Source organism: Erpetoichthys calabaricus, chromosome 16 (assembly GCF_900747795.2).
Source record: "Erpetoichthys calabaricus chromosome 16, fErpCal1.3, whole genome shotgun sequence".
NCBI classification, from domain to species: Eukaryota; Metazoa; Chordata; class Cladistia; order Polypteriformes; family Polypteridae; genus Erpetoichthys; species Erpetoichthys calabaricus.
Window position 1 is genome coordinate 11,704,222 of NC_041409.2, and position 24,462 is coordinate 11,728,683.

A 24,462-nucleotide genomic window follows, 5' to 3' on the forward strand; every position below is an offset into this window, starting at 1 on the left:
CATTATGAGAACTGCTCACAACCATTGACTGAGCTGGAATTTAAAGAGAAGAAGATGTAAGGCAGCTATGTAATCACCACCATGCTGAGGCAATGTATTTAACTATTATTTATTTATTTTATCTCTCCCTTTAAAGAGAACATAACTGGCAATATGAGCACCATAATAATTATAATTAGACACTTTTCAAATAAGCAGGCAGAATTCCAAGGTAATAAAAAGCCTTGAAATCTACAACGTTCTAGCCAAACCACCTTGGGATGACATCATCTAAAAAAACGTATTAAAGTACTAAATTTACTTTAGTACTTAGATCCCCATTCAGTGTAGGATGTGTTAGTCAATAAAATTAGAAATTTACAGTCTCATTATTAAATCAAAATGTTCAAATGATGATCACGTGTGTTGTGATGTGAAATTTTGCATACAAGTTGATAAATATTTTGTATGTCTTTATTTGTAACTTAGGCAGAGCAATGTAATATTAGTGTTACATTAGTGAGAAGCATTCATGTTTACCCCCCCCCCCCCCCCCCACACCTTTCAGGACTGAGACTCTTTGTAATTTTACGACAGGGTTGGGGGAAGTGCCTGAAACAAGTTTGGCTATTGTTTCTCTGCTGTTTCTCAGTCAACCCCCACAGGAAAGCTCAACAATGGTTTTGGGGGGTGGCAGGTGTGAAGATATTCTGTGTCCCATTGGTCTGAAGTATGGCTGTTTGGAACTGGCTTGTATCAGAAGCCTTTAAGTACCATGACTCCCTATTGGCTCTAGGGGTTGGACAGAAAATCAATAAATTTGCATGCTTTACCTCACCCTCTCTCTCTTACCAAACTGATGAAAGACCATCTCACACACCATGAACTGAAAAGGACAACACAATGAAGAGCGCAGCTCGGCAGCCATATTGAGACAGGCATGTGACCTGTTATGAAGAAAGCTGACCACAAATGAGGACTTAACTAGAGACATTTTAAGTAACTAACAAGTCTGTGTACCGTCTGAAACTACACATCAACATTTATCAGGTTGTATGGTTGCCAACATTCAAATGTACTTTGCTTATTGTTATTATTTATGAATATTATCAATAATACATTGTTTAAATTGTAACTTAACTCCCGCTTGTCTTTTCCTACACCTAATTGCCTGAGGTTATAGATGTAGAAGGGAAGGTGGGGAGAAGTTATATGGTACAGTACCTTATAAACAGTGGTAAGTCTGGGAGATTTGAGGCATTCTGACAAAGGCTACATATTAATAATACAAAAGGGGAAAGTAGAGCAAAATATTAATCTACCCAGACAAAACAATGTGGCAGTTTAAGCAGAAAGTAACATAACTTCTGCAAAAAGGAATATTAAGGCTATACAGTGATCTAATAACAGAGTGCTGTCCCCACACTTAAAGCAGTTTAGAAGAAGATCCCCATTCAGTGTAGGATGTGTTAGTCAATAAAATTAGAGATTTGGCCAAAGTACAGTATATGTTGGCAAGACTCTGTATTTACACACATGCATTTGTTTCACATTTGGAGTGCAGGTGTGGTGGCTTACGTGACTCGGTCAGAATCAGAAAATGGGTCCCAGGTGGGCACTACGTCAGCACCTTTCAGGTGAAACTTCCAGTGCTCTAGCAATTGTCCTGACAGAACATGTGAACAATGCAAAGTATAACAACAGCAAATAAATGTAAAGTGCAGGAGCAGACACAATAAATACAGTTATCACTAATGATTAGACATGTACTGATATGCAAAAAGGTGCATACTAAAGGTTTAATAAAGCTGGATAGCAGCTGAGATCAAACAGTCAGCCTTCTTCAATTCTCCTCATGTTCACCACACTGATCCTAATGAGGGTGACTGTGGCAACATGCTGAGCCAACCAGACCACCCGCACTATTCCTGGAAAATTCTTTCAGCTCCTTTTGGAGAATTCTCAGTCGTTCCCAGGCCAGGCAATAGATATTATTTCTCTGGCATGTTCTGAGGTCTGTCCGTCAGTCTTCTTCTAGTGGGTTGTGCCGGCTACACCCCATCAATCCGAGGTGCCCAGCTGGGATCCTAACATACTGTACACGTCATTACAACTTTCATCTCATTCTATTATAGCAGCTCCCATAGAATACTGCAGGGTACAGCATCATAAGCTATTTCCAAGTTTGTAAAACACATGTAGACATGACTGGTATGCTCATATGATCCTTCTAAAATTTGTGCAAGGACAAGTCCTCCAATGTTTAACAGCCAGAATTGAATCTACAATTCAACTCCCAAATCTGAAATTTTCTCTTCTAGTACCCTGCCCTAGGCTTTCCCATGGATGCTGTGAAGCATGATTATTTCGTAACTGAAATAAGACTTCTTGTGCCCCTTTAAAAAAATGGAGACCATCACTACAATGGTACTGTCCCCACCTTTCATGCAACATTAAAGAACTACGATGACCAAACCATCTGCACAAAATTCATTGTTTTTAGCATTTCCAGCTGAATCTCATCCAACCTTGCAGTGCAACTTTAATAATCGCCAGAAGATGGATCCACTTCAAACCAGAAGTATGACCTCCTGTGAAACTGGTTTAGGAGTTCCTCAACATGCTCCTTACATCTCTTGACAATATCTCCAGCTGAGGCCAATTTTCCTTCACCCTTGCTGAGAACACACTAAGCAACATTCTGCCTACCCTTGCTGAGTCATCAAGTGGTTTGCCAAAATCTCCATTCATCCAAGACTTATTTTCCTTGTCTTCAACAAACCTCAAAATGCACAGGCTTTTCTTTTCCAACCTGTGACCTTTTTGTTTTATTGGTACCTTTCAGTAAAATTGTAACCTAACAGCTTCACTTATGACTGGTACCCACCAGTTCTTCCTAGGGGTTGCTGCCCATAAGCGTCTGGCTACAATCCCTTGCAACTGTTTCCACTACTAAAGTCCTGAGCAGGTTTCATGAAGACTCTGTGTTCCAGACCTCTCCTAGGATGCAGATGAATCGCTACCAGAGGTGAGAGTTGAGCTCATTCCAAACAGAGACATCTGCTAGTTTAGGGTTTCCAGGTTTGTGCATCACATGCTTCCCTGTCTGAATCAGCACACCACCAAGTAATCATCTGACGGTTCTTCACTAATCCTGAGATAAGATGACACAACTACAAAGTCAAGTTTGATCCTAGGTCCTCTGGTAACAGGCAGACCTATGAGCGGCATCGTGTTTGAATACCAAGCTTTTCATGGACAAGTCATGAAGAAAGATCAAAAATTAGTTCACTGCTGAAATTCAGATCAGAGTTCAGAGTTGTGTGTACAGGAGAACAACAGTTCTCCTCTCAGCAACTTCAAGTCACATTTAGGTGACCTTCACGTCCACTAAAACAAGAGACAGTTTCCATTGAGAAGATCTAACATGTCTGCATCCATGGCACTTCTGCCTGCCACATGACTGGCATTGCCTTATCCTTCACCTTGTGGTTGGCGGGTCGAAGTGGTGGCAAAGTAGTGCTACAGGATATGTACAGTGTAGCCACAGACATGTTTTTATATCACTCTACTGTGTTTTTACATTTTCCATGATGGAATTTACATTGATATTCCCTCTCTAACATTTATGTAAATTTGCAGTAATTAGCTGCTGCTTTAAACAGATCCCAATGGCCAGTCCGCATGTGGATTCTCAGACATAAGGTGTTCAAATCTGCACGCTGGAGTTAAAGCACCTTCATCAATGTATTCAGTGGAAATGAACTGGAATGTGCTTAAATGATTTCACGTTATTAATAATATTACAGAGCCTTTTTTTCCTTAAATGCATTATCTTTGTTAAAGCATGGGGAAATGCTTAAATGGGGTGCTGAGAGACATATCTTCAGATCATTTCCACAGTAAAATATTACTTCATTTCACTGCTGCCTTCAGGGAAAACATTCCACATTTAAAATATTTAGGAAAATTTAGAACAGATAGTTGCTCAGGGAACAGTAATAACAAAGGCACAAACTACTGCAGACACTGAAGAAGGTGTGATGATAGTGGCACTGTATACTCGGTAACCATAGCAACTAGCAACAGGAAGATAAATGTGTTACTTTCATTTAGAACTGCTGCACATGTCTATAAATCTAACATGCAGAACAGAGAGCCGTCTTCTGTTAATCACGCTAAGTCTGAAGCCGGTCCATTGTTCTGCTATAATTATGACAAAACGGACAGACAAGGGAGTGTTTTTAGCAGGGGATCAAAAACCACGCACGCATTTTATTGTTTCTGGTTACATTAAAGCAGAGCTTGACATCTCAGAACCACAAGATGCATCTTCTGGAGCCACTGGAGGGAACATTATTATTCATCACTTTATTGCGATAATGTATCCTAAACAGAGCATTGAGCCGTTTCACAGACCCGTGCTGCACAATAGCTCTTTTATTTATTTATTTTTTCGGCTGTTAAAATATAGTATTATGATGGGGAACTGGTGATAAGACATACTGAAAGGTAAGCTTGTTATATAAAAGAAAGACAAAAACTGATACAGTACTGTCATAATGTAATACTACACAGCGTATAATCAAGGACATGATGAATCTCAACACTTTCGTGATTTAATTTGCAGGTTTTTTGCTATCGTTAATGTACATGCAGTACAGTGCATTGTCATGTTTTAAGGAAAACATTTACACTTTCATCCTGATAGAGAACTGATAGGTATATTTATGGAGTAGCACCAGGAGATGGGCATAAGAAAACAAACAAGAAGAGACAGGCCAGGAAATCACACCTGGAACACAAAGCCAAGACAAGAGACAAAACTGAGATTGAAAGAACAAGCAAAAGATCAAAACTGAAAGAAACACACAAAAATATTTAGAGCAAGGCTTTTTGACAGAGTTTCGGTATCCGCAGATCAGATAAGGAAACACCCCCCATAGCTGTCCTATTATCCTGTCGCATTGAGAAACACGGTGTAGCAGTTATGCGTGTTGTCCACCTCTCGAACCCTCAGGTACCACTCTTCGGACCAGGTGAAAGTATAATAATAATTATTTTTATTATACAGTAGTGCACCAAGCACTCTCCTCACCACACTCATTAACACAATACACTATTCAATAAACAATACTCTCTCCTCCTCGCCCAGACACTTGCCACCCTACCTCCCAGCTCAGCTCAAATGTCTGGGCTCACCCAGAGTCCTTTTAAAGCCCCTGACCCGGAAGTGGCTCTAAGCCAAACCCACAAGTCCGTTTTCCTTCCGGGTCAGGGCAAAGTCCTTTTCTTCATCCCGGGAGCACATCGCTTCTTCCAGTCACGTGACTGGGATGCACTCCCGGGTTATAGGGCAGAAAAGAGTCCATGAGGCCCTTCGCAGCGACTCCTGGCGGCCCCCAAGGTATCCAGCAGGGCTGTGTATAAAAACTACAGAGTCCATGAGGCCCTGCTGGAACTCGGGGCACCAATATGCTGTCCGGAGGGCTCCTCCTAGCGGCCTGGGGGTGAGGGCCGGACTGGAAAGCCGGCAATCCTCCACAACGGGGAAGCGGACACAACGACAGGAACTCAAATGTCGACAATAAGGACCTAAAATGGCATTCAAGATGTTGCAGAAAGAAGTAACGGCACTTAAACCATAAAGAAGCCTGAGTAAAATATGATAGAAACAGAATCTGGGAACTCAAAAGCATCCAATTCAAGTGCTAGGTAATACTATATTAAAATGAAATATCGACAACTTACTTGTCTATTTTAAATAGGATCAATTTTATATTTTATACTGTACACTGTAGAAAACTAAAGCCACCACAAGACTTATTCTTTGGTTTAATCTACCTTGTCACTGCATGTTACCCCAAGTTATCCTGTCTCTCGATTATAAAAAGAAATCCTGTCCTGGAAAGCAAATTCAAGGCTACGATACGTGATCATCTCGGAAGACATTTTAAAGACCCGCGAGACCAAGGAGACTTGCCACGGTGCGTCTCGCGGGGACTGTAAACATGAGACTTGGTGCCAAGAGATTGTCCCAGGGCCATAGCAAAAAGGACAGCGGCTGTACAGGCTTTAAAAAGATCGAAGAGCAGCCCCCCACCCGAACGCAAGCAGCGTTATAAATCCTGCAAGAAAGAATTCAACCACGCCCGGGGCCAGAAATAAAAGACAGGTATTGCTTTTGCAACGTCACGCGAGACCAGGCAGTGAGCCATCATTTAAAACAAGTCAACAGACCTCTAAGCTAGCAGTTGTTGGATTGCTTTTGGCAGGCAAGCATCATGTGCTCGGAGCTCTTAAAACAATGACATGCGACAGGCAGAAGAGGCAGCTCACCAGCAGCAGAAAGACAGCAAATGATCCAAAGGCATATCCTTAGCGTACGTTCAGCCGCAACACCCTTCACAACACGAGCAGTATTATACGTCTGAGAAGTAAGAGATGTAACCACGTGTGAGGCAGGAAATAAAGAAACAAGTATTGTTTTTACAAAAGTTTTTAAAGTAAAAGTGAAAATAATGCATATGTAACAATTCACAAGAAAATAACAATCTCTTTAAATTGTAGATTGCCTGCCTAAAGTAAAGTCATCCCTGATGAATGGGGACGTGGGAATGAGGGGTCCTTTCATCGGATTAGCGCTATTTCAGATGTGGAATGGCAAAATGGGGGAGGCAGCTTGATGAATGAGGTCTCCAGGACTTAAAACAAATCCAAATCATATTATGTGATATCATCTAATGTGAAATTCTACTCCGTACTTCGAGAATTTTTATTTTTATACTGTATTGAGGATTTATTCTGTTCTATGTATTGTATTATATTGTATTGACCCCCTTCTTTTTTACACCCACTGCACACCCAACCTACCTGGAAAGGGGTCTCTCTTTGAATTGCCTTTCCCAAGGTTTCTTCCATTTTTTCCCTACAAGGGTTTTTTTTGGGAGTTTTTTCTGGTCTTCTTAGAGGGTCAAGGCTGGGGGGCTGTCAAGAGGCAGGGCCTGTTAAAGCCCATTGTGGCACTTCTTGTGTGATTTTGGTCTATACAAAAATAAATTGTATTGTATTCTATATCCGGTAAACCAAACACGGGGGTTGGCGAGTGAAGCGAGCAGGGAGCAGAGCCCCCTAGTATATATAAAAAGGTCATCAGGCAGATCCAAGCAACTACAGGCCAGTAAGCTTAACGTGCATCACATGTAAATTAATAGAAGGACTTATTAAGGATAGGACTGAGCAACACATGGCAAGAACAGGAGTTTTACTGAGCAGTCATCCTGGGTTCACAAAAGGGAGGTTGTGTTTCACCAACATGCTCAAATTCTATGAGGAAGCGACAAAAGGATACGATCAAAGTGGAGCATATGATATTATTTATGTTGACTTTCAGAAAGCAGGATTGGCCATCAAATTAAAAGAAGCTGGAGTTCAGGGTGTAGTGTGTAGATGGGTACAGAATTGGCTCAGGCACAGGAAGCAAAGGATTATGGTGTGAGGAACCTCATCAGAATTGGCCGATGTTAAGAGTGGTGTCCCTCAGGGGTCACTACTAGGGCTGCTGCTATTTTGAATATATATATAAATAGGAATATAAATAACAAGCTGGTTAAGTTTGCAGATGATATCAAGGTAGATGGATTGGCAGTTATCAGAAATCCATTGAATCATTACAGAAGGACCTGGACAGCATACGGGCTTGGGCAGATTTGTGACAAGTGTCAGTAAAGTATTACATGTACAAAGTAAAAATGTTAGGTTTTAATACACAATGGGTGGTCAGAAAATCGAAAGTACACCTTATGAGAAAGATTTAGGAGTCGTAGTGGACTCTGCGCTATCGACCTTAATCGTAATCGGACCTTACTCCTTTTCTATGTTAACTAATGTTATCTTATTTTAATTTTGTATTTTGTCTTTCTTTTCTTCATTATGTAAAGCACTTTGAGCTACTTTTTGTATGAAAATGTGCTATATAAATAACTGTTGTTGTTGTCGTTGACTTCCCGACAGTGTTCAGAAGCCAGGGCACTCCCAGGAGGAGGTGTTTCATTTGGAAGATGAGCAATCTGCAGGACGGAGCTCCAAAGCACAAGCCTGACCACTATAGACATTAGCTAACGGCTACATATATTTCTGTAACTTTCTGCGCCATTGAGTGCTTGTTATGTTGTTTCAACCTTTCTTTAGTAAACAGGGCGGCCCGATTCGCACCTTATTACTGATCGATAACAAAGGATAAGTAGACCACAAATGGTATACAGTGAGAAAAGTGGCAGAGTAGTGTGCTTTTGTTGCCATCATTTTGGAAGTGAGAGTAGAAATCAGTTCAGTAGAGATGCCTGCTGAGGCCAAAGCGCATAGAGTCGGTATCCTTCAATAAGGGCGCGCACAAAAAGGCGAGCTTTAAAAGAGCGACCTCAATTGGGCGCGGCGAATAAAGGCGTTCGTAGATAATTTAGATAATCATAGATAGATAATAATAATAGATAATAATAAAATATTTACGTGGCATTGCACATAATCTACAGCTTCAAGTGTAACACAACAATGAGTAAGAACAGAAAACAACGAAATATAGAGAGCTTTAGAAATAGTTCATTAGAAGTTCATGCATTAATTAATTGGATGTTTTAATATTCTTGCTTTCGCCTTTTTATATGTTCAATCATTGCCTTTATCTAATAAATTTTCTGTAATAATTTTGTTGCGTTTGCCTTTATTCGCTGCGCCCAATTGAGGTCGCCCTTTTGAAGCTCGCCTTTTTGTGCGCGCCCTTATTGAATAGAACCCATAGAGTCCAATTTTAGTCAGCTCTTCCATCTCACGCACTCACACATACACTCATCTACAATATTAATGTAGTTTTCTAATCCACAGTTTGTTTTCTCTTTGTATTTTTATTAAAACGTGGTGTTTTCCTTCCTGTTAGGTCATTCTCCTGTTGATTATAATTAATGCTCCTATCCATAAAGTATCTATCTATCTATCTATCTATCTATTTGAAAATGTGCTGTGTGTTTTGCCATCAGGCTGTTCTTCTATTGATTATAACAAATGTTGTTGCTGTTGTTTAAAACTTCTTCTCTGACAGAATGATTTATGTGCCACCTTTTATGGATGGTCCCCAGGCCTGTGTTTAGTTAGGGCCCCCAAATCACTACTAAGTCCACCAGTGGTGCTTGGTAGTTATTTTAGGGACAGAAGTAGACTTGTGTTGAGCGTAACTAAAGATGAAGACTTAGTTAACTGGCCTGCGCCCTCATCAATGAAGTTGACACAGTTTATGGGTTTTGACAACTATTATTGTAGTTCATCCTGAATTTTAACTTTATCACCTACCAGTTTTTTTTAGGAAAAGTCCATGAGATGCCCAGGAGAGCTTTCAAAGTTGTAAAATATTTACCCCCTGCTCCTGAAATTCAACATCTGGTATCCATACTGCAGATTAAAGTGGATACTTTCTCTTCACGCCTAACACTACTTAATTCATAGAATTTGAAGGTTTCTTCGATCCAACACAGGAGCAAAGACATCCGGCAGATGCCACCATTATATATGAGAAATCAAGATGATGTCATTCCCCCAACCCCCCCCCCAAATCAAACACATGGTATCGATGCGAGCTTGCATTTTAGACACCCATCCACGAAATAGAGACACCTGTGACAGTAAATACATAAATAACTTAAACACACCCAGTGAAAAACAAAATGAATGTTCAAAATGAAAGTACAGTGGACCCTTGACTTATGAACTCAACTCGTAATAATGTGCATAATTTACCAAAAACACCAATAATTTTCTTTGTAAAATTGTCGAGAAGGTGGATTTCGACATGCTGTACATATTAGCGAGATCGGTCACACAAACGCCACGCTCATATTTCCGCACAATTTCCTTCTTTATTTCGATTGTGATCGTTTTCTTTAACTTCGTTACCTTCTCTTCCTTCCTTAGCTCCTTTTCTAGATTTTTTGGGGCCATTTTGATAGCAATTATCGAAATAAACTATATAAATCACTGCACTGACCAAAATTACGTCCACAAACACACGTATCTGGTCTCCGACTGACGCTTACAAACGCTCTCGGCTGTTTGTTTACATTCGCACAAGCGGATACACGTGACCGCATTCGGGTCGTAACTCAAGACGTTGGTCGTAATTCAAAACAAAAATTTTGGTCGTAAACCAACAAATTCATAATAATAATAATAATAATAATAATAATAATATTATTAATATTAATAATAATATAAAGGCAACGCAGAATTTCAGGTAACAAAGCTGGCTGGCCTAAGAGGAGAGGTGTTATAGTGTAAAAGGTACATAATGATGACCTAGCACAAATATCTCTGTTTCCTAAAATACTGGGCTAAAGAATGAAATTCAAGACAGGCATCACTGACATTGTTCTTCAGCGCATTCAATTTTGTGATCCTCTACAACTTAAAATTTCTAATGGTATTTATCCTGTCTTACTAGCTTGATGACAAAGAAATGAGTCAGAGCAGAGCTGTTGTTGTCAACATCTAATTGACACCCATTTGAAACCAAATCGTTTTTTCTGCCTGCACCTTTAACTGTATTGTAGGGTCCTGACAGTAAACTCCACAACCCCAAGTACTGATACTCAGCACCACTTTTGATATCACAAGAGGGGTAATGGAAATTGAAGATCAACGTATAAAGACGAGTTGAAATGTAAATAATCAACACAGACCTCTTAGCGTTAACGTTTGTAACACACCAAGCAATCAATGTGTATGTCTCCATTAAATGCCATTTGGTATAGGACTCGTTAAGCAGTGTTACGGTTTGTAATGTGCTATCTGCCGGAATGACAAATTGAATGCGTTTAAATACAAAAAATGCTTGTGATGTGCCATCTGTCGGAATGACAGAGACATGGCAACTGGACGGACACACAGACAGTCACACAGACACTTACCGTAGATATTTGCGTATTAGTCGATCTCGCAGATAAGTCGAGTGTATTGTTTAAGTCGAAAATTATGAAATTTGTTATGACCCGCGTATAAGTCGAGGGTAAAACTTGACAGCTATCAGAGATAGAGGGCGACAATGAACTGTTAATGGCGACAAATCTTACTGTCACGTCACAGGCATTCCCTCTGTGCTTGGAGAAGTGCTAGACTCGTTGACTCGGCAACTAATCCTTGCGTATGCGTGAGTTGCGAAATGTAAACAAAGGCAAGATGGCGTCGATATGTCACAAGGGAGCGAAGTGAGTGCAGAAAAGAAAACACTCGGCAGACGATGTTTTGCACATTATCGCGGAGTCGGACTCTGATTTTTCAGAATCGGATTTTATTGACAGTGATCAGGAATCGAGCAAGAGTGTGAGAAGCCGGCATCAGCTGATCGGATACCAGCCGATGCCGTGCCAGCTGATCGGCTGCCAGCTGAACGCATTTGTGCAGCCGATGCAGCTACGGCAAGGTTCACGTGGGAGGAATACCCAGACATTGATCCGTGGGAGCCGAATTGGCTACCGGACTTCACAAGACAGCATGGCTTGCTGTTGGACACGACAGATCACCCGCTGCTGGACTACTTCAGGCTGCTCTCTCCTGATGCTGCTTTTCAGCTACTGTCAGACGAGACAAACAAGTAGGCAGAGAAATTTTTTGAACCGTGGGCTGCGCTTGCATTGCATTGATAGCATGCATTGCCTTGGTTCTTTTGATTCCAAATCTGGTTGCACGTGGCAGCTAATGGTATGTTTGTTATCCAAAACCTGCAAAAGCTAATGCTCAAATTCAAGTATTTCACAGTTTAAAGAATTATTTAATGAAATTAGAAAAAAACTAGCTAATTAGCAATAGTATTGCTGGCTTATAATTATTTCAAAGACCATGGGAAACGGCAGATGACTGGTGACTTAACACCGTGAAGCATTGACTGTACAATGTCATTACCCAAATTCTATGGACAATTGTGTTGCCCCGCGGATAAGTCGATTCTGTTTTTTTGAATGAATTTTAAGGCATAAATTTTTTCGACTTATACGCGAGTATCTATGGTATGCTTTTATTATGGTGGATTATTAAGGTGGATTATTACGGTGGATTTTTCTTTAGGTAGTGCACTTATTTAAAAAGTCACATAAAGAAGTAAAAAAAAATGCAAAACAAAGAACAGTCTTACAGTCTCGTGTAAACATTAACAATAGTTTAGAAATTTTATATTAATAAAAACAATATTGTTCTTGAAGTGGTGCATTTGCTGAAAACGATCCGACACTGTCACCCATTCACAAGTCAGTAAAATGCAATTTGTGCAAACATCTATAAACATCTAATGTAGTGTTTCCAAACTCGTGCCATGATGACCTCTCAAAGGACTTTCAAAATTTTGCTTGATGCTCCGACATAATAGGTAGGAACTATTATTAGAATTATTACTATTTTACTATGACTTCATTATATTTTGCTTATTTCTTTGTTGATGCCATCTCGTTAGTTAATGTATGTATTGCTAACAGAACACAGTGAGTGCACCAAACTGGTCTGAAGATGAAGCTGAACAACTTCTGATAAATGGCATTACCCTTTTAATAAAGTTACTGTCAGCTCAATGCTCTGACGTAGATAACACGTAATGCATCTGTAAACTCAGCAGACAAAGCAGCTGCACATGCACTTCAGGAGAAGTGACAGGCAAAGGTTTACGAGCACAAAGAGCCAAGAAACAGTTAACATGATTGTTAAGCTTTATGGCTGGAGGTGAAACACCATATTAAGATACTAAGAACACCTCTTTACTGCATTTCCTTGTGAGGAGTTCAAGCACTACAACTATATATTTTCAGCAGATATTGTTTATTTATTGTTTTTCTATGCATACCTTACATTAATAGCCAGCCTTTTGACCAGCACTATTCAGACTTTCAGACAGATGTTAAAGATGCCTCGGTTATTTTCCTGAACTTGCAGTAGTGGGCAGAGACTGGAAAAATGTCCTTGGGATGGAGCGCTGTCCCTAGTGCCGGGTGCAGAAATTCCTGTTTCCGCATTTTCTGTGGGAGTGCAGACACTAGCCATCCATGAAACATTTGGAATTCCAACTTCTTGCTGCTGCTGCTGCTATTTACATTCCAGCTTCACCTCAGCTTCAATGCACACTAGTTTGAAAAATGCAAGAACTTTTGTTTTGGATTACTCAAAAGAATTTGTCAACTGAAAGCAAAAAAAAGTAGACTTGTGTTAATTCTTTCTGAATTCTGCAATTTGTAGTCAAACGACTGTTTGATTTTATAGTGATGAGGAAAAGAGAGAGGATGGTGTTGTTGCAGAGGACTGAATGCTTTCTTTATTGGCTTAGTGTTCTAATTAAATGTTGCACACAATTTAGACTGACCCTGCAAACCTTCTCATTTGTGAAACTTGCAGTAAGCTGTTAATTTAACAAAAAAAACAAAATGCTTTTAAAAGTCACACAAGGTGTGACAGTTGTGTTTTTTACACTATATATGTAAGCATTTCTTCTTTGGAAAAAATACTTTATTAATTAGCTTTTGGCAAATTACATTATTAAAATGTCTTTAAATATTACACAATCTCTTGGCTCAGATGCAATCTGTCTTTCTTTTTAAATGTTTATTAAACCATTACATAATTGCAAACAAAATCACAAAAAATACATAAATATTAAGGAAAGCAATTTTAAACTCCTCAAAAGAATGAGGTCTGTGGCCTCATGTATAAAGGGTGCGTAAGCACAAAACTGCTGTGTACGCCCGTTTCCACGCTCACTTCGAGATGTATTAAAACTAAACTCGGGGTAAAACCACGCACACTTTAACGGCAGCCTCCCCCCACGCGTACGCAAGCTTCTGCACGGTTTCGTAAACAGGCGGCACCCATCAAAGCAGTGCTATTGTTTCTGTGCTCTGCTTTTGTTTTTTAGATTTGCGTCAATGAAGCGGGATTTATCAAATACATTGAAATTAATTGCATATCATTTCCAAATTTAATTTACTTGATTGTAATCATTCTGTAACAACGCAATGGTGTACAGAATGGCTAAACTATTCCAACTGCCTTGGCTGCTTTACTGTTGTCAGAAGACATCACAAATGTGTGAATTTCCCATTGGGATTAATAAAGTATCTATCTATCTATCTATCTATCAAATGGAAGAATCAGAAGAGTGAGCATATTTACAGATGATGATGACTGGTTTCTACATCGATTTCAATTTCCATGAGCTATCCTCTTGGAGCTGTGTGCAGAAGTGGAGCCAGCTTTACAAAGCCAGACTTTGAGGAATTGTGCTCTGCCTGCACCTGTGCAAGTTCTATCCACTCTCAGGTTTGCTGACCAATCGGGTATTTCACAAATATCACTGAGTCAAACCATTCCAGCTGTATGGGATGGAGTTATCCACTTGTCATCCAGATATATAAAATTTCCTCAAACTGTGGTTGAACAGGAAAACATCAAAGTGCAATTCGAGGCAAAGTCCAGTTTTACAAATGTAATCGGAGTGGTCAGCTGCACACACATTATTATTGCAACAGTGCTGGACAAGTTACATCACCCAGAGACGACTCAACAAAAGAATGAGCTGGCCTATAAAAAAAGGCAACTCCGCACAGTCGCAGGTGCTTTTTCCAACTAGTGCGGCAAAAGGCAAGCAGTGCTTTTAAGAATAGTGAGTCACCTCAAAGAGCCATGTAAAGAGCAGAGAACTGATCTGTTGTGGCACTTTGTGCTGATGCTACACTATAAAGGCACCTTCAGAGAATTAATTTGCTTATGTAAATAGAAAGCATTTTGACTCTATTAATGTGCTGCTCTATAGTACATTGAGAGTGTGGTGCATTGTGCAAGCATGTACTGGGCTGCATAATGTGGCATACAATTGTGGCTTGCCCGTACCTGAAGAGATGTGGTATGATGAACCTGACCCACCAAATGATCAGCCAAATTGGACAGTGTTACAACTTCATTTGAATGTAATTAACAGAATGTGAAAACAGGTAATCAGATGCAGCATTTATTTTTTAACCAATTCATTTCATTTGTGGTCAGTATCACATAGTACAGCTCTTATATTCCTTAGTTCATTGGCCACATCTCTTACAGCATCCCCTATTGCATTTTGTGACTTCAGAACAGTGTCTGTCAGCACACAGCCAGATGGTTGCCTGGTGGTTTCTGAGACAGAGGTGTGTGCACAGCCACCATCTGAAGATGTGCTGGGCACAGCAGCACCATCACAACCAGGAGTTGCATTATCGGCAGGGTGTCAGCATTTGTAATATTGTCTAAAACAGAACAAACAGACAGTGGGCTGCGTCTCGCCTTTTCACAGCGACTTTGATATCTGACCACTTTTTATTTCAGGCACTGTGTGACTTTCTGAACTAGAACTTTCGAGTGTCTCTGCCACTCTGTATCACTCGATCATCTTCCTTTTATTGCTTATACCACTACTTAAGCCAACAAATAGTACATTTTCCCTTGCCTTTACGTTGTATTCGCGGAAATTAATTTTTTTTTCCAAGTGTTTTTGCCATTGTCTTTTAACAAAACACAATAGAATGGAAGGGGCTATTTATATTGATTTTCATATTCAAATATGCTAATCTCTGGGAAGAGGTGGGTTGGGGCTGTAGGCGTGTACATGTGCGTTAAATTTTATGTTCATTGGGATTTATAAAGGGGAGTGCATGGAAATTTAGTGTACTCAGTTTTATGCGTTTGGATTTTTTTTACGTGTACACACATTTTCAGAATTGTCTGTACACCATATTTTAGTGTGAATTCTATGCACGGCATTATACATGAGGCCCCTGATGCTTCTAAACATTCAGAAATAGGGAAAAGGCCAAAAAAAGAAAGAAAAACAAAAATACCCTGTCACATAGTAAAAATAGAAAGACCAAGGAGTCCTCTGTAACAATGGATGCCCTGTGCCAAAGGAGATGATTTTATAAATTGAACATGGAGCAGGAGATTATTAGTATTACTTAGAAATGTTTCCATTTCTTTTTTCCAGTTGGAGCACAGGCAGCTGAAGTGACTAACTCATGGTCACACAGTTTCAGTAGCGGGATTTGAACCCTTAAACTAGGGGGTTGAAGTGCAAAGCCTTAAGCCTGAAAAGATGTTTATCACAGAGTTAATAAAATGTAATACATGCCATATTGTAGTACAACAAGAATACAGAACTCAGTCAATGGGGCATATTAATAACTCATAATGTGTGACCAACATAAAGCAAAACCAAAAAAATCAGAAACCACATAAAGTATATAAGAGGAATTATTAGACAGATATTAAAGGAAAGCGGGGCTTATTTATTATATGTACTAATAATGTATGCCTTGTATGTGTCCGTTGAATACTGGGTAGAGGAATGTGGATTATGAAATCATACCTCTCAGTTGATCTTATATTGTCACCAATAATTGAGGATTACAGAGAGATACAGTCTATGATTATCTGTGAATGGTCTCTGGAGGCTTCCAAAATGTTGGTGTATGCTTTATTGCTCAATAAACCAAAAAATGCCATCTGTTTATCTCGGTGTATGTTTATTCATCCTGAAATGAGGAGATTTACAGGAGCTTGAGCTTCATGCACCTCAGATATGTGGCGGGCATTGCCAGGGCTAGAAGAGCGAAGGCCACACTTTAAAAGACGATCTCATACTGGTGAGTGGAACGTTTCTCCATGTACCACTGTTGGTAAATCTAGATCACCAATTAGCACTATTCTATCCTTATATAGAAGTTACAGTTAAGTAAATTGAATTGATAAACAGGTCAACAGGGACTAACGTATAATTCTAGGAGAAATCCCCCAGAGCAATAGAGGGCAACAAAAAGTCTGCACATCAGACAAGTGCAACCCAATTCCCCACTGTGGGTGACAGACAGCTAGGGAGCTACCAAGGCTGCCTGAACCAAACATTTGAAAAAAAGGCTAAGGAGTACAGCAACCTCTAGGGCCATGAACGGAATCTCTGGTGAGATGGCCCAGGACTTTAAAAGACATTCTTAAACCCTGTTGGAGATTTCAGAGATTGCCTTGGAAGTAACCCTAAGGTGAAGTTTAAAGGATTTAGGAGTTTTGAGTTGACTCAACCGGCTGCAAGGTTGTGCGGCCGGACCAAGATATGAAATTGAGTGAGTGCATGAGAGGCGGGTGTATGCGTTTTCTAGGCACCTGAGGTAGCATATTTGATGGTGATCAATTCAGCACAGCACTCTGCTTGATAGTTAAGGATTGTAACCCTGGGCATACAGGCCCAGTGGGGTGACTAGCGTGACTAGAGTCACTTTGATCATACCTCCTTTGTGTGTCTTGCATAATAAAAATAATATTTTAGACCTTTTGTAAGCAGTGGTTCATGTTAGTGAGGGTATTCATAAAGTTTATTGATTTAGTTAAAAAAGTTAGTGAGGGGAGGTGTAGAAGTGAAGTGGAGAAATGGTTGGTGTAGTTCAGCATTGTATGTTCACTGTCATCTCATTAAAAGAATTGGCAAATAGTCCACAAACTGAGGTGACCATCTCTGTGTGCTCTTCTACATATCGAGGACTCCTCTGTTACATTACTAAGGTCACTCAAGACACAACGCCACACTCTGGTAAGGTGAAAATAGCGGACTCCATTCACCCCCTCTTACAGCATTGCAAACCAGGACATTCAGCTTAAGTGGCACTTGCTGTTTTAAGTTGGGGTGGCACAAATAGTGAAATATAATGTACAAGGATTGCTCAGCTGGCAAAAGAAAATGCTGGGTTGAATCCCATAGAAGAACCCCAGAAAGTAGGAAGAAAGCCAAACAGGAAGCAGTAAGGGTCATGCATTAGGCACTTTGGGAAACGCAGGGACTGCTTGGGGCAGTATTCACTGTATGAATGGTGAGCGAGCAGGAAGGACAATATACCAGGGGCCCTATCACAGACAGGAGGAAGAACTAACATTGGGCGGGCATTTCCTTGGAATCCAGCAAATGGCAAAAATGCCCAACCCTCTGCTAAAAGAAAAGTCTGGTAGGAGGCTGGAACATCTCCTGGCTGACAGGGGACAGCTTATGGTCCTTAGAATTGACAAGTGGGAGCATATCTTACATTTTTACTGGTATGGACTGATGGGAGGCTAGTTGTGTTTGGCAGCACAATCCTTAATTGAACAGAATTTTTTAACTTTTTATTCTTTTTTTCAGGAAGGGTACATATTTTGGAAGAAAATATCTATCATATATAACCCAGGAATATTTGTTAAAACTATATAGGAGATGTAATACTTCTTCAAGGCGCTATATTATGGGGCAAAAAAGATTTTATTTTATTATTTACAATTTCATTATCTACTTGTATAGTACTAAATGTGAATTTCCCCTTGGGATTAATAAAGTATCTATCTATCTATCTATCTATCTATCTATCTATCTATCTATCTATCTATCTATCTATCTATCTATCTATCTATCTATCTATCTATCTATCTATCTAAATAAGAAGAGTTTTAAATAAGAATTCAGATAAAGTGAACAATTTTTTATTTCATTCACATTTACTGATATATCATGATTGGGGTGTCATATTATTGTGTAAATGTGCTTAATTGACAAGGTTTGGTAGGACAGAGAGGGGAAAAGGCAAAGATTTCACTATTTTGATAGTTCTGACTGTATTGTGTTTACTCGATTATTTTAATATCTACTCCTAGAGAGTTAGAGTTTTTTTTTTCCTTTGTCATTATATGAATGTTCTGGGTAGACAGAAGAGGAGGAGGATGATAACACAGTAGAGGAATCAAATGGAACACAATAGGCCTTACAAGTGCAATAGAAAGAAGTTTTCTTTACCTTTTTATAAGTCTTAAATTAGTCAAAGCGCCACAGTTTCTCATTCAAATTCTTAATTCCAAAGTAGTACGTGGGTCTCTATTTTACTATTTTAAAGAGTATATGGGAGCAGGTTACTTATCTAACAATTCAATTTTATGGCTATGTTGCTAAATGGAACAGTGTAGACTTAGTTACAAAATTGTGTTTAACGTTTTCAAAAGGTAAACCTCATTACATAATCCTTGAGGAAAAGCCCAATACATTATAAGGGAATGAATTGTATTTATTTATCATTTTACTCAGAAAATAAAGACAGAAGCCAATTAAAGGTACATTTTGCACAGGCTTCAGAACTTTCTTGCCAGAGAGAGTCATACAGAAGTGAAATAAAAGCTACCGAGTATTCACTGAGCACGAATAAACCACTGAGGTCACACTGATCATGGCGTGGGCCTATGTGCATATTTATTTAGTTGCTAATTTAAAAATACAATTCTTCACTCATTTATCAAGCATTATTGACACCTGTTTTTTTTCCAAGTAATGTTAGCCATTGTCTGCTGCAAAAGTTTGATCGTATTGTGATGCACGGCCGGCAGCTCAACCCTGTCGGGATGCCCAAAGACTGGAAGGATGGGGGAATGCAGCTACTTTGGGACACTGTCTCCCCCAAGAAGCTAGATGGCGACTTCCCTGCAGCATAGAGGTGCCCTGGATTCCCGCAGGGCAGCATGGGATCTGGAGTTCGGTTTCACAGCCCTGCTGGGTACCGTGAGTGCCACCAGGAGATGCTGCAGGGGGACCTGGGTGTTTTTATTGTCTGCATAGCCCGGAAGTACTCCAAAGTCATGGGAACGGAAGCCCCGAAGTACTTCTGAGCTGAAGAAAAAGCCAGTTCTCCATTTGACCCAGAGGTGCTAGCAAGTCACGTAGACGGAAGGACAGAAGTCAGGAGGAGGTTGACAAGGCTTGCTGGGAGGTGTGGATGAGAGTTTTGTGTTTATAGAATTGCTTGTTTACTGTGGCCGTGGTGCTTGAGAGCGTGAGTTCAAGAAGAAAAAGTATTAAAACACTTCTTGTTACTTTTACCTTGTGTCCTGAGCATCTGTCTGTTGGGGTTAAAGGGGTGACAGCGACCCCTAGTGTCTTACACTCTTACAGCACGATGACGTTTTTATGCAAATATATCTACCTCTATATTTTCATACAAACATACACAATAAGGTCGACTAGTCCTCCATTAGTACTGTTTGAAAAATGAAAAGGCTGTTATGAGAGGCCTGCTAATTTTAAATTTATCTTATGTTAACTTTTTATGTTAACTTATGTTACAAGAAAACACAGTATGGCCTAACAACAAAAACTGGTGGAATACAGTGTTGAGATAAAACATTATGTTTCTTACTCCAGAACATTATATAAATTATTCCATTTTTAGACAGAATTTTTGAAAGCTCTGTGCACACATTTCTATTTTATAATACTTTTCATGGAGATAAAACTGACTTTCTTCTTGCTTATTAGCTGAAAAGCCAATCATTGCTACAAATAATTCTTCATGCGTCCCTTCAAGTTTTATTTTTCTAAATTCCCAGTTGATTTCTTGATTATATTGGCATCTTCACTATCAAATCAGAGTTAGAAATTAAATTAGATAACATCAGAAGGCTGCAGATGTTGAATGATTTAATTCACAATATGCAGAGTCGTACGGCACCAGGTCCAGACTTTCAAATGATCAAATGGTTTCCTTTGTCAGGAGTAATATATCGATAAGGACAAACTCACGGCTCCTTGTCCACAGACTTGACTCTTGTATTAGTTTTCCATTTATTTACTTTAACAACATGAAGGCCTGATCATTCATGAATCTTTTTGTCAAACATCTGTTTGCAAATTTGAAGCTAAAGCAGTGTGAAAAGTCTGCTCCTAACTTTGTGGCACTAGGAGTACAAACTGTTCTCACTGGAGGTTGCTACTTTTTTCAAGTATTTGATATTTATTTACATTAGACACAGGCCTAGAATTTGCAAAGTTCCAACAAGTGGACATCTAACTGTGAGCATGAGTTGGGTTAGTGAAAATGTGTTAATCAACGTAAATTATCATTTCTGAATTTTCATTTATTGTGACATACTCGGTTAGCATGTGCACTGTTATTTTTCAGCTGAAGTCATAATTATACTCCTTTCCAAAGTACGAAAATGCACTCAAGTGTTTCAAATTGTAATTTGTTATAGAACTGAATATCATATCTTTATACAATCTACTTTTATATGTGACCAACCCACAGACAGCTTTCTCTGTTAAACACATATCACAAAATTTAACACCATTTCCTGAAAGGATCTGTTTTCCTAAAAAATACAGAAGCATTTTTACTTTTGCTTTAAATGTTGCTGTTTTTTCAATATCTGAAGCAAGTATTAAATTCATTGTATGATTATCCACTTCTGCAAACCTTTATATGAGCAATACATTGCAGGGAACATTTAAATGTGGCCTTCAAAAAAATCATGCAAACTCCCTTTTATCAGCTGGAGTCAAATTATAGGTATCCTAGCTACTTTAAACGTATCTTTAGAATAAATTGAAACTGAAAAAAATTACATTTCTATTGCAGATGGTACGGTTCGAGATTCAAAGTGAATATACTCTGTGGTTGCAAGAGGTACAACAAGAGCCCAAAGAATAAATGTTGGGGTGCCAACAGGGTCACCCATTTTAACAATGGTCCTTAAAACAAAAGAAAACAGAGCTCACTGCCATGGATTTAAACAAAACAATGCCAAGGCTGCAGTGCCTTCTCTTGAGCAGTCAGTCGGGGGTAGACCTACAGCCAAAAGAGATGAACCCTTCTGGGAGTGCCTCGAATGTATAGTTCTCTGACTGGAAGGAGCGGAAGCAGTTGCTTTATTTGGGCATTTTCTCAGAGCTGTTGTTTGAAAACAGAAGACATAGTTAGTGACTGTGCCTCCTCATGTCCCGGGGTGGTATCGCTTACCTCAATGAACCTCTGATGTACTTGCATGACAGCTCCTTAGTGTTTAATATCTTTTTGCTTGTCTGTCTTTTTACTGTCCAAAATCTTTCCCTTATTGTTCTGATAAATGGATTACTACTGTACTTTTTGGGGGGTTCAGGTGAAGAGTAGCCTGGTGTATTGCTTAGAAGACAGTGCTTTGTTCACGTTGTCCAAGGATTAATAAAATAACAGTGGGAGGTCGAGCTTTTAGTTACAGGGCCCCTAAACTGTGGAACTGTCTGCCTGCTACTATAAGAGATGTTGTTAGTCATTAGCACTAAAACATAAGTAACATGATAGTTATAATTTGTTACTAACCCTCACCTATTCGGTTTCTCTTCTTGGTAGTCAAATGTAACACTTGGTGCCACAGCCCACCTGCCAAATTGTTTTGCCTGTCTAAGGTAAAGTCATCCCTGATGGAGGATTGCAGGAATTGCCGGGTAGAGGGGTCCTTTCATCGGATTGGCTGGCCCAGCGCTGTCTCAGCTGTGGAATGGCCAAATGGGGGAGGCAGCGTGATGGCTAAGGTCTCCAGGACTCTAAACAAATCCAAATCATATTATGTGATATCATCTACTGTTAAATTCTGCTCCGTATTTGTAATATTTTAAATTTTATATAGTATTGAGGATTACTGGTATTCTGTTCTGTGTATTGTATTGTGTTGTATTGGCCCCCTTTTTTTGACACCCACTGCACGCCCAGCCTACCTGGAAAGGGGTCTCTCTTTGAACCGCCTTTCTCAAAGTTTCTTCCATTTTTTCCCTACTAGGTTTTTTCTGTTAGTTTTTCCTTGTCTTCTTAGAGAGTCAAGGCTGGGGGGCTGTCAAGAGGCAGGGCCTGTTAAAGCCCATTGTGGCACTTCTTGTGTGATTTTGGGCTATACAAGAAATAAATTGTATCGTATTGTATTGTCCCTTTATCATTCTCTAATTGGTATGTGGTTTCTTTCCCACCATCTTAGTCGTTATGTACTTTTAAATCTCAGATCTTAGAAATGCGTAAATGCTTTTCCCAACTTCTGAAATTTAGTGTTCTTTCACTTACCAATTACTTATTTATCTTGGACAGGTTTCAATTTGTGAAGCAAAAATGCCTTAAAGAGTTAACAGGTTTTTAGGTGGACATAAAAAAATCTAATACCACGTGTATTTTGAATGTAATCCTAGAAGGGCCAAAGGCAGTCAGAAGATATTCCTGTGATATGTCCGTGAGTCCTTTCTCAGAAAGCCTTGCCTTGTATGCTTCCCAAGACAGGCTCCCAGGGTACATCATACACTACAGTAAATGTGTAAACCATATCAACTGGCTTCAATTCAATCAGAGATACAGTAGTTTGATGGTCCTCCCATATTGTCAGACTCCTCTTTCTGTTAAGGTTGTTAAGCTCGGCAACCCTGTATAAGAAACTCATTTCATCCACTTGTAGTCACAATCTCAGTGATTCACTCACTACTCAAAACACATGACCACCAGAGACAGTGAGATGTAGACTGACCAATAACCCAGCAGTTTCATTTGTGGGCATAGCTTCAACTTCACCATGCATTCTTAACAATAATAGTTCTTTATTTGTACTTTATGGTTCGAGTGGTTCCTTATAGAGCCATTGCTTGACAAAGCACCATTTCTTTCTAGGATGGGTTCTTTGCATGTGTAGCTGGTTCTTTGTGCTTTGAAAAACTTCCTAATATGTAGGATAGGCTATCTAGCAGGACACTAACAGATTAAGAAAACCTGGACTTGGCCTGTGTTACTGTGTGTACACAGCAAGAGTCCTTTTAAAATCATGACTTAGTGGTATTTCACAAATCTGTTACCATCTAGTCATTGCAATTTACTGTATGAAGTGTGTTACGGATCTAAATAAATAAAGGTTCTTTCTGGAACCTTCGTGTGTTTTGGAATTAAAAATGGTTCCCTTATGGCATCGTTCTAAAGAACCACTCTGGCACCTTTATTTTTCAGAGTGTGGTGAGATGTTTAGAAAATGTTGTCACTGTACTGATTTAATGGTCAATCTTATTCTCACCCATAAACACAATCATAGGTTACTTGAACTTCTCCACCTAGGGGTAGCTAGTCACCTGTTCCCTGAAGGGACCAAGTCATTCCTTTCCAGGCAAGAACCATTTAGGAGCTGGATTTCTTCCAAACCATAACTGCACCTTGATATCTTCTCATGAAAAACACGGAACATTGTCAGAGTCCAATGCTCACATTGAATGTCCTCAGCTCAATATCTTAATACAAACACAGCACTTGCCAGGGGGAGAAATGGCCCACAGCAACAGTATAGGATTCCCATACTCTTGTAAAACCTTCCATAAGACACCAGAGGGTAGACCATCATAAAATAAATACTTTCCAGTCCACAAAATCCACATTGCTCCTCCTGAAGCTGCCATTCAGATATCAGGCTGAGTCTCCACTCCTGTTCCCCGGCAAAGGCTTTTCCAAGCACGTTAAGAATTAGTATCCATCTTTAAGTGCAATACAGCCTCTTGTCCCCCCTCTTTTTTTAAAAAAAGGACCACCACCCAGTCTCCCAGTCCTGATGAGTAAGTAGATTAAAAGAAGCCCATGTCTAGAACACTCTTTTTGGTTGTTTACTAAAGCA

The 24,462-nt window shown here is 39.6% G+C and overlaps 1 protein-coding gene across 1 annotated transcript in view; it reads right to left on the reverse strand.

Moving 5' to 3' along the window:
• Positions 1-24,462, reverse strand: part of efcab11 (EF-hand calcium binding domain 11) — a 341,957-nt gene that overhangs the window by 155,546 nt on the left and 161,949 nt on the right. The window lies entirely within an intron of this gene.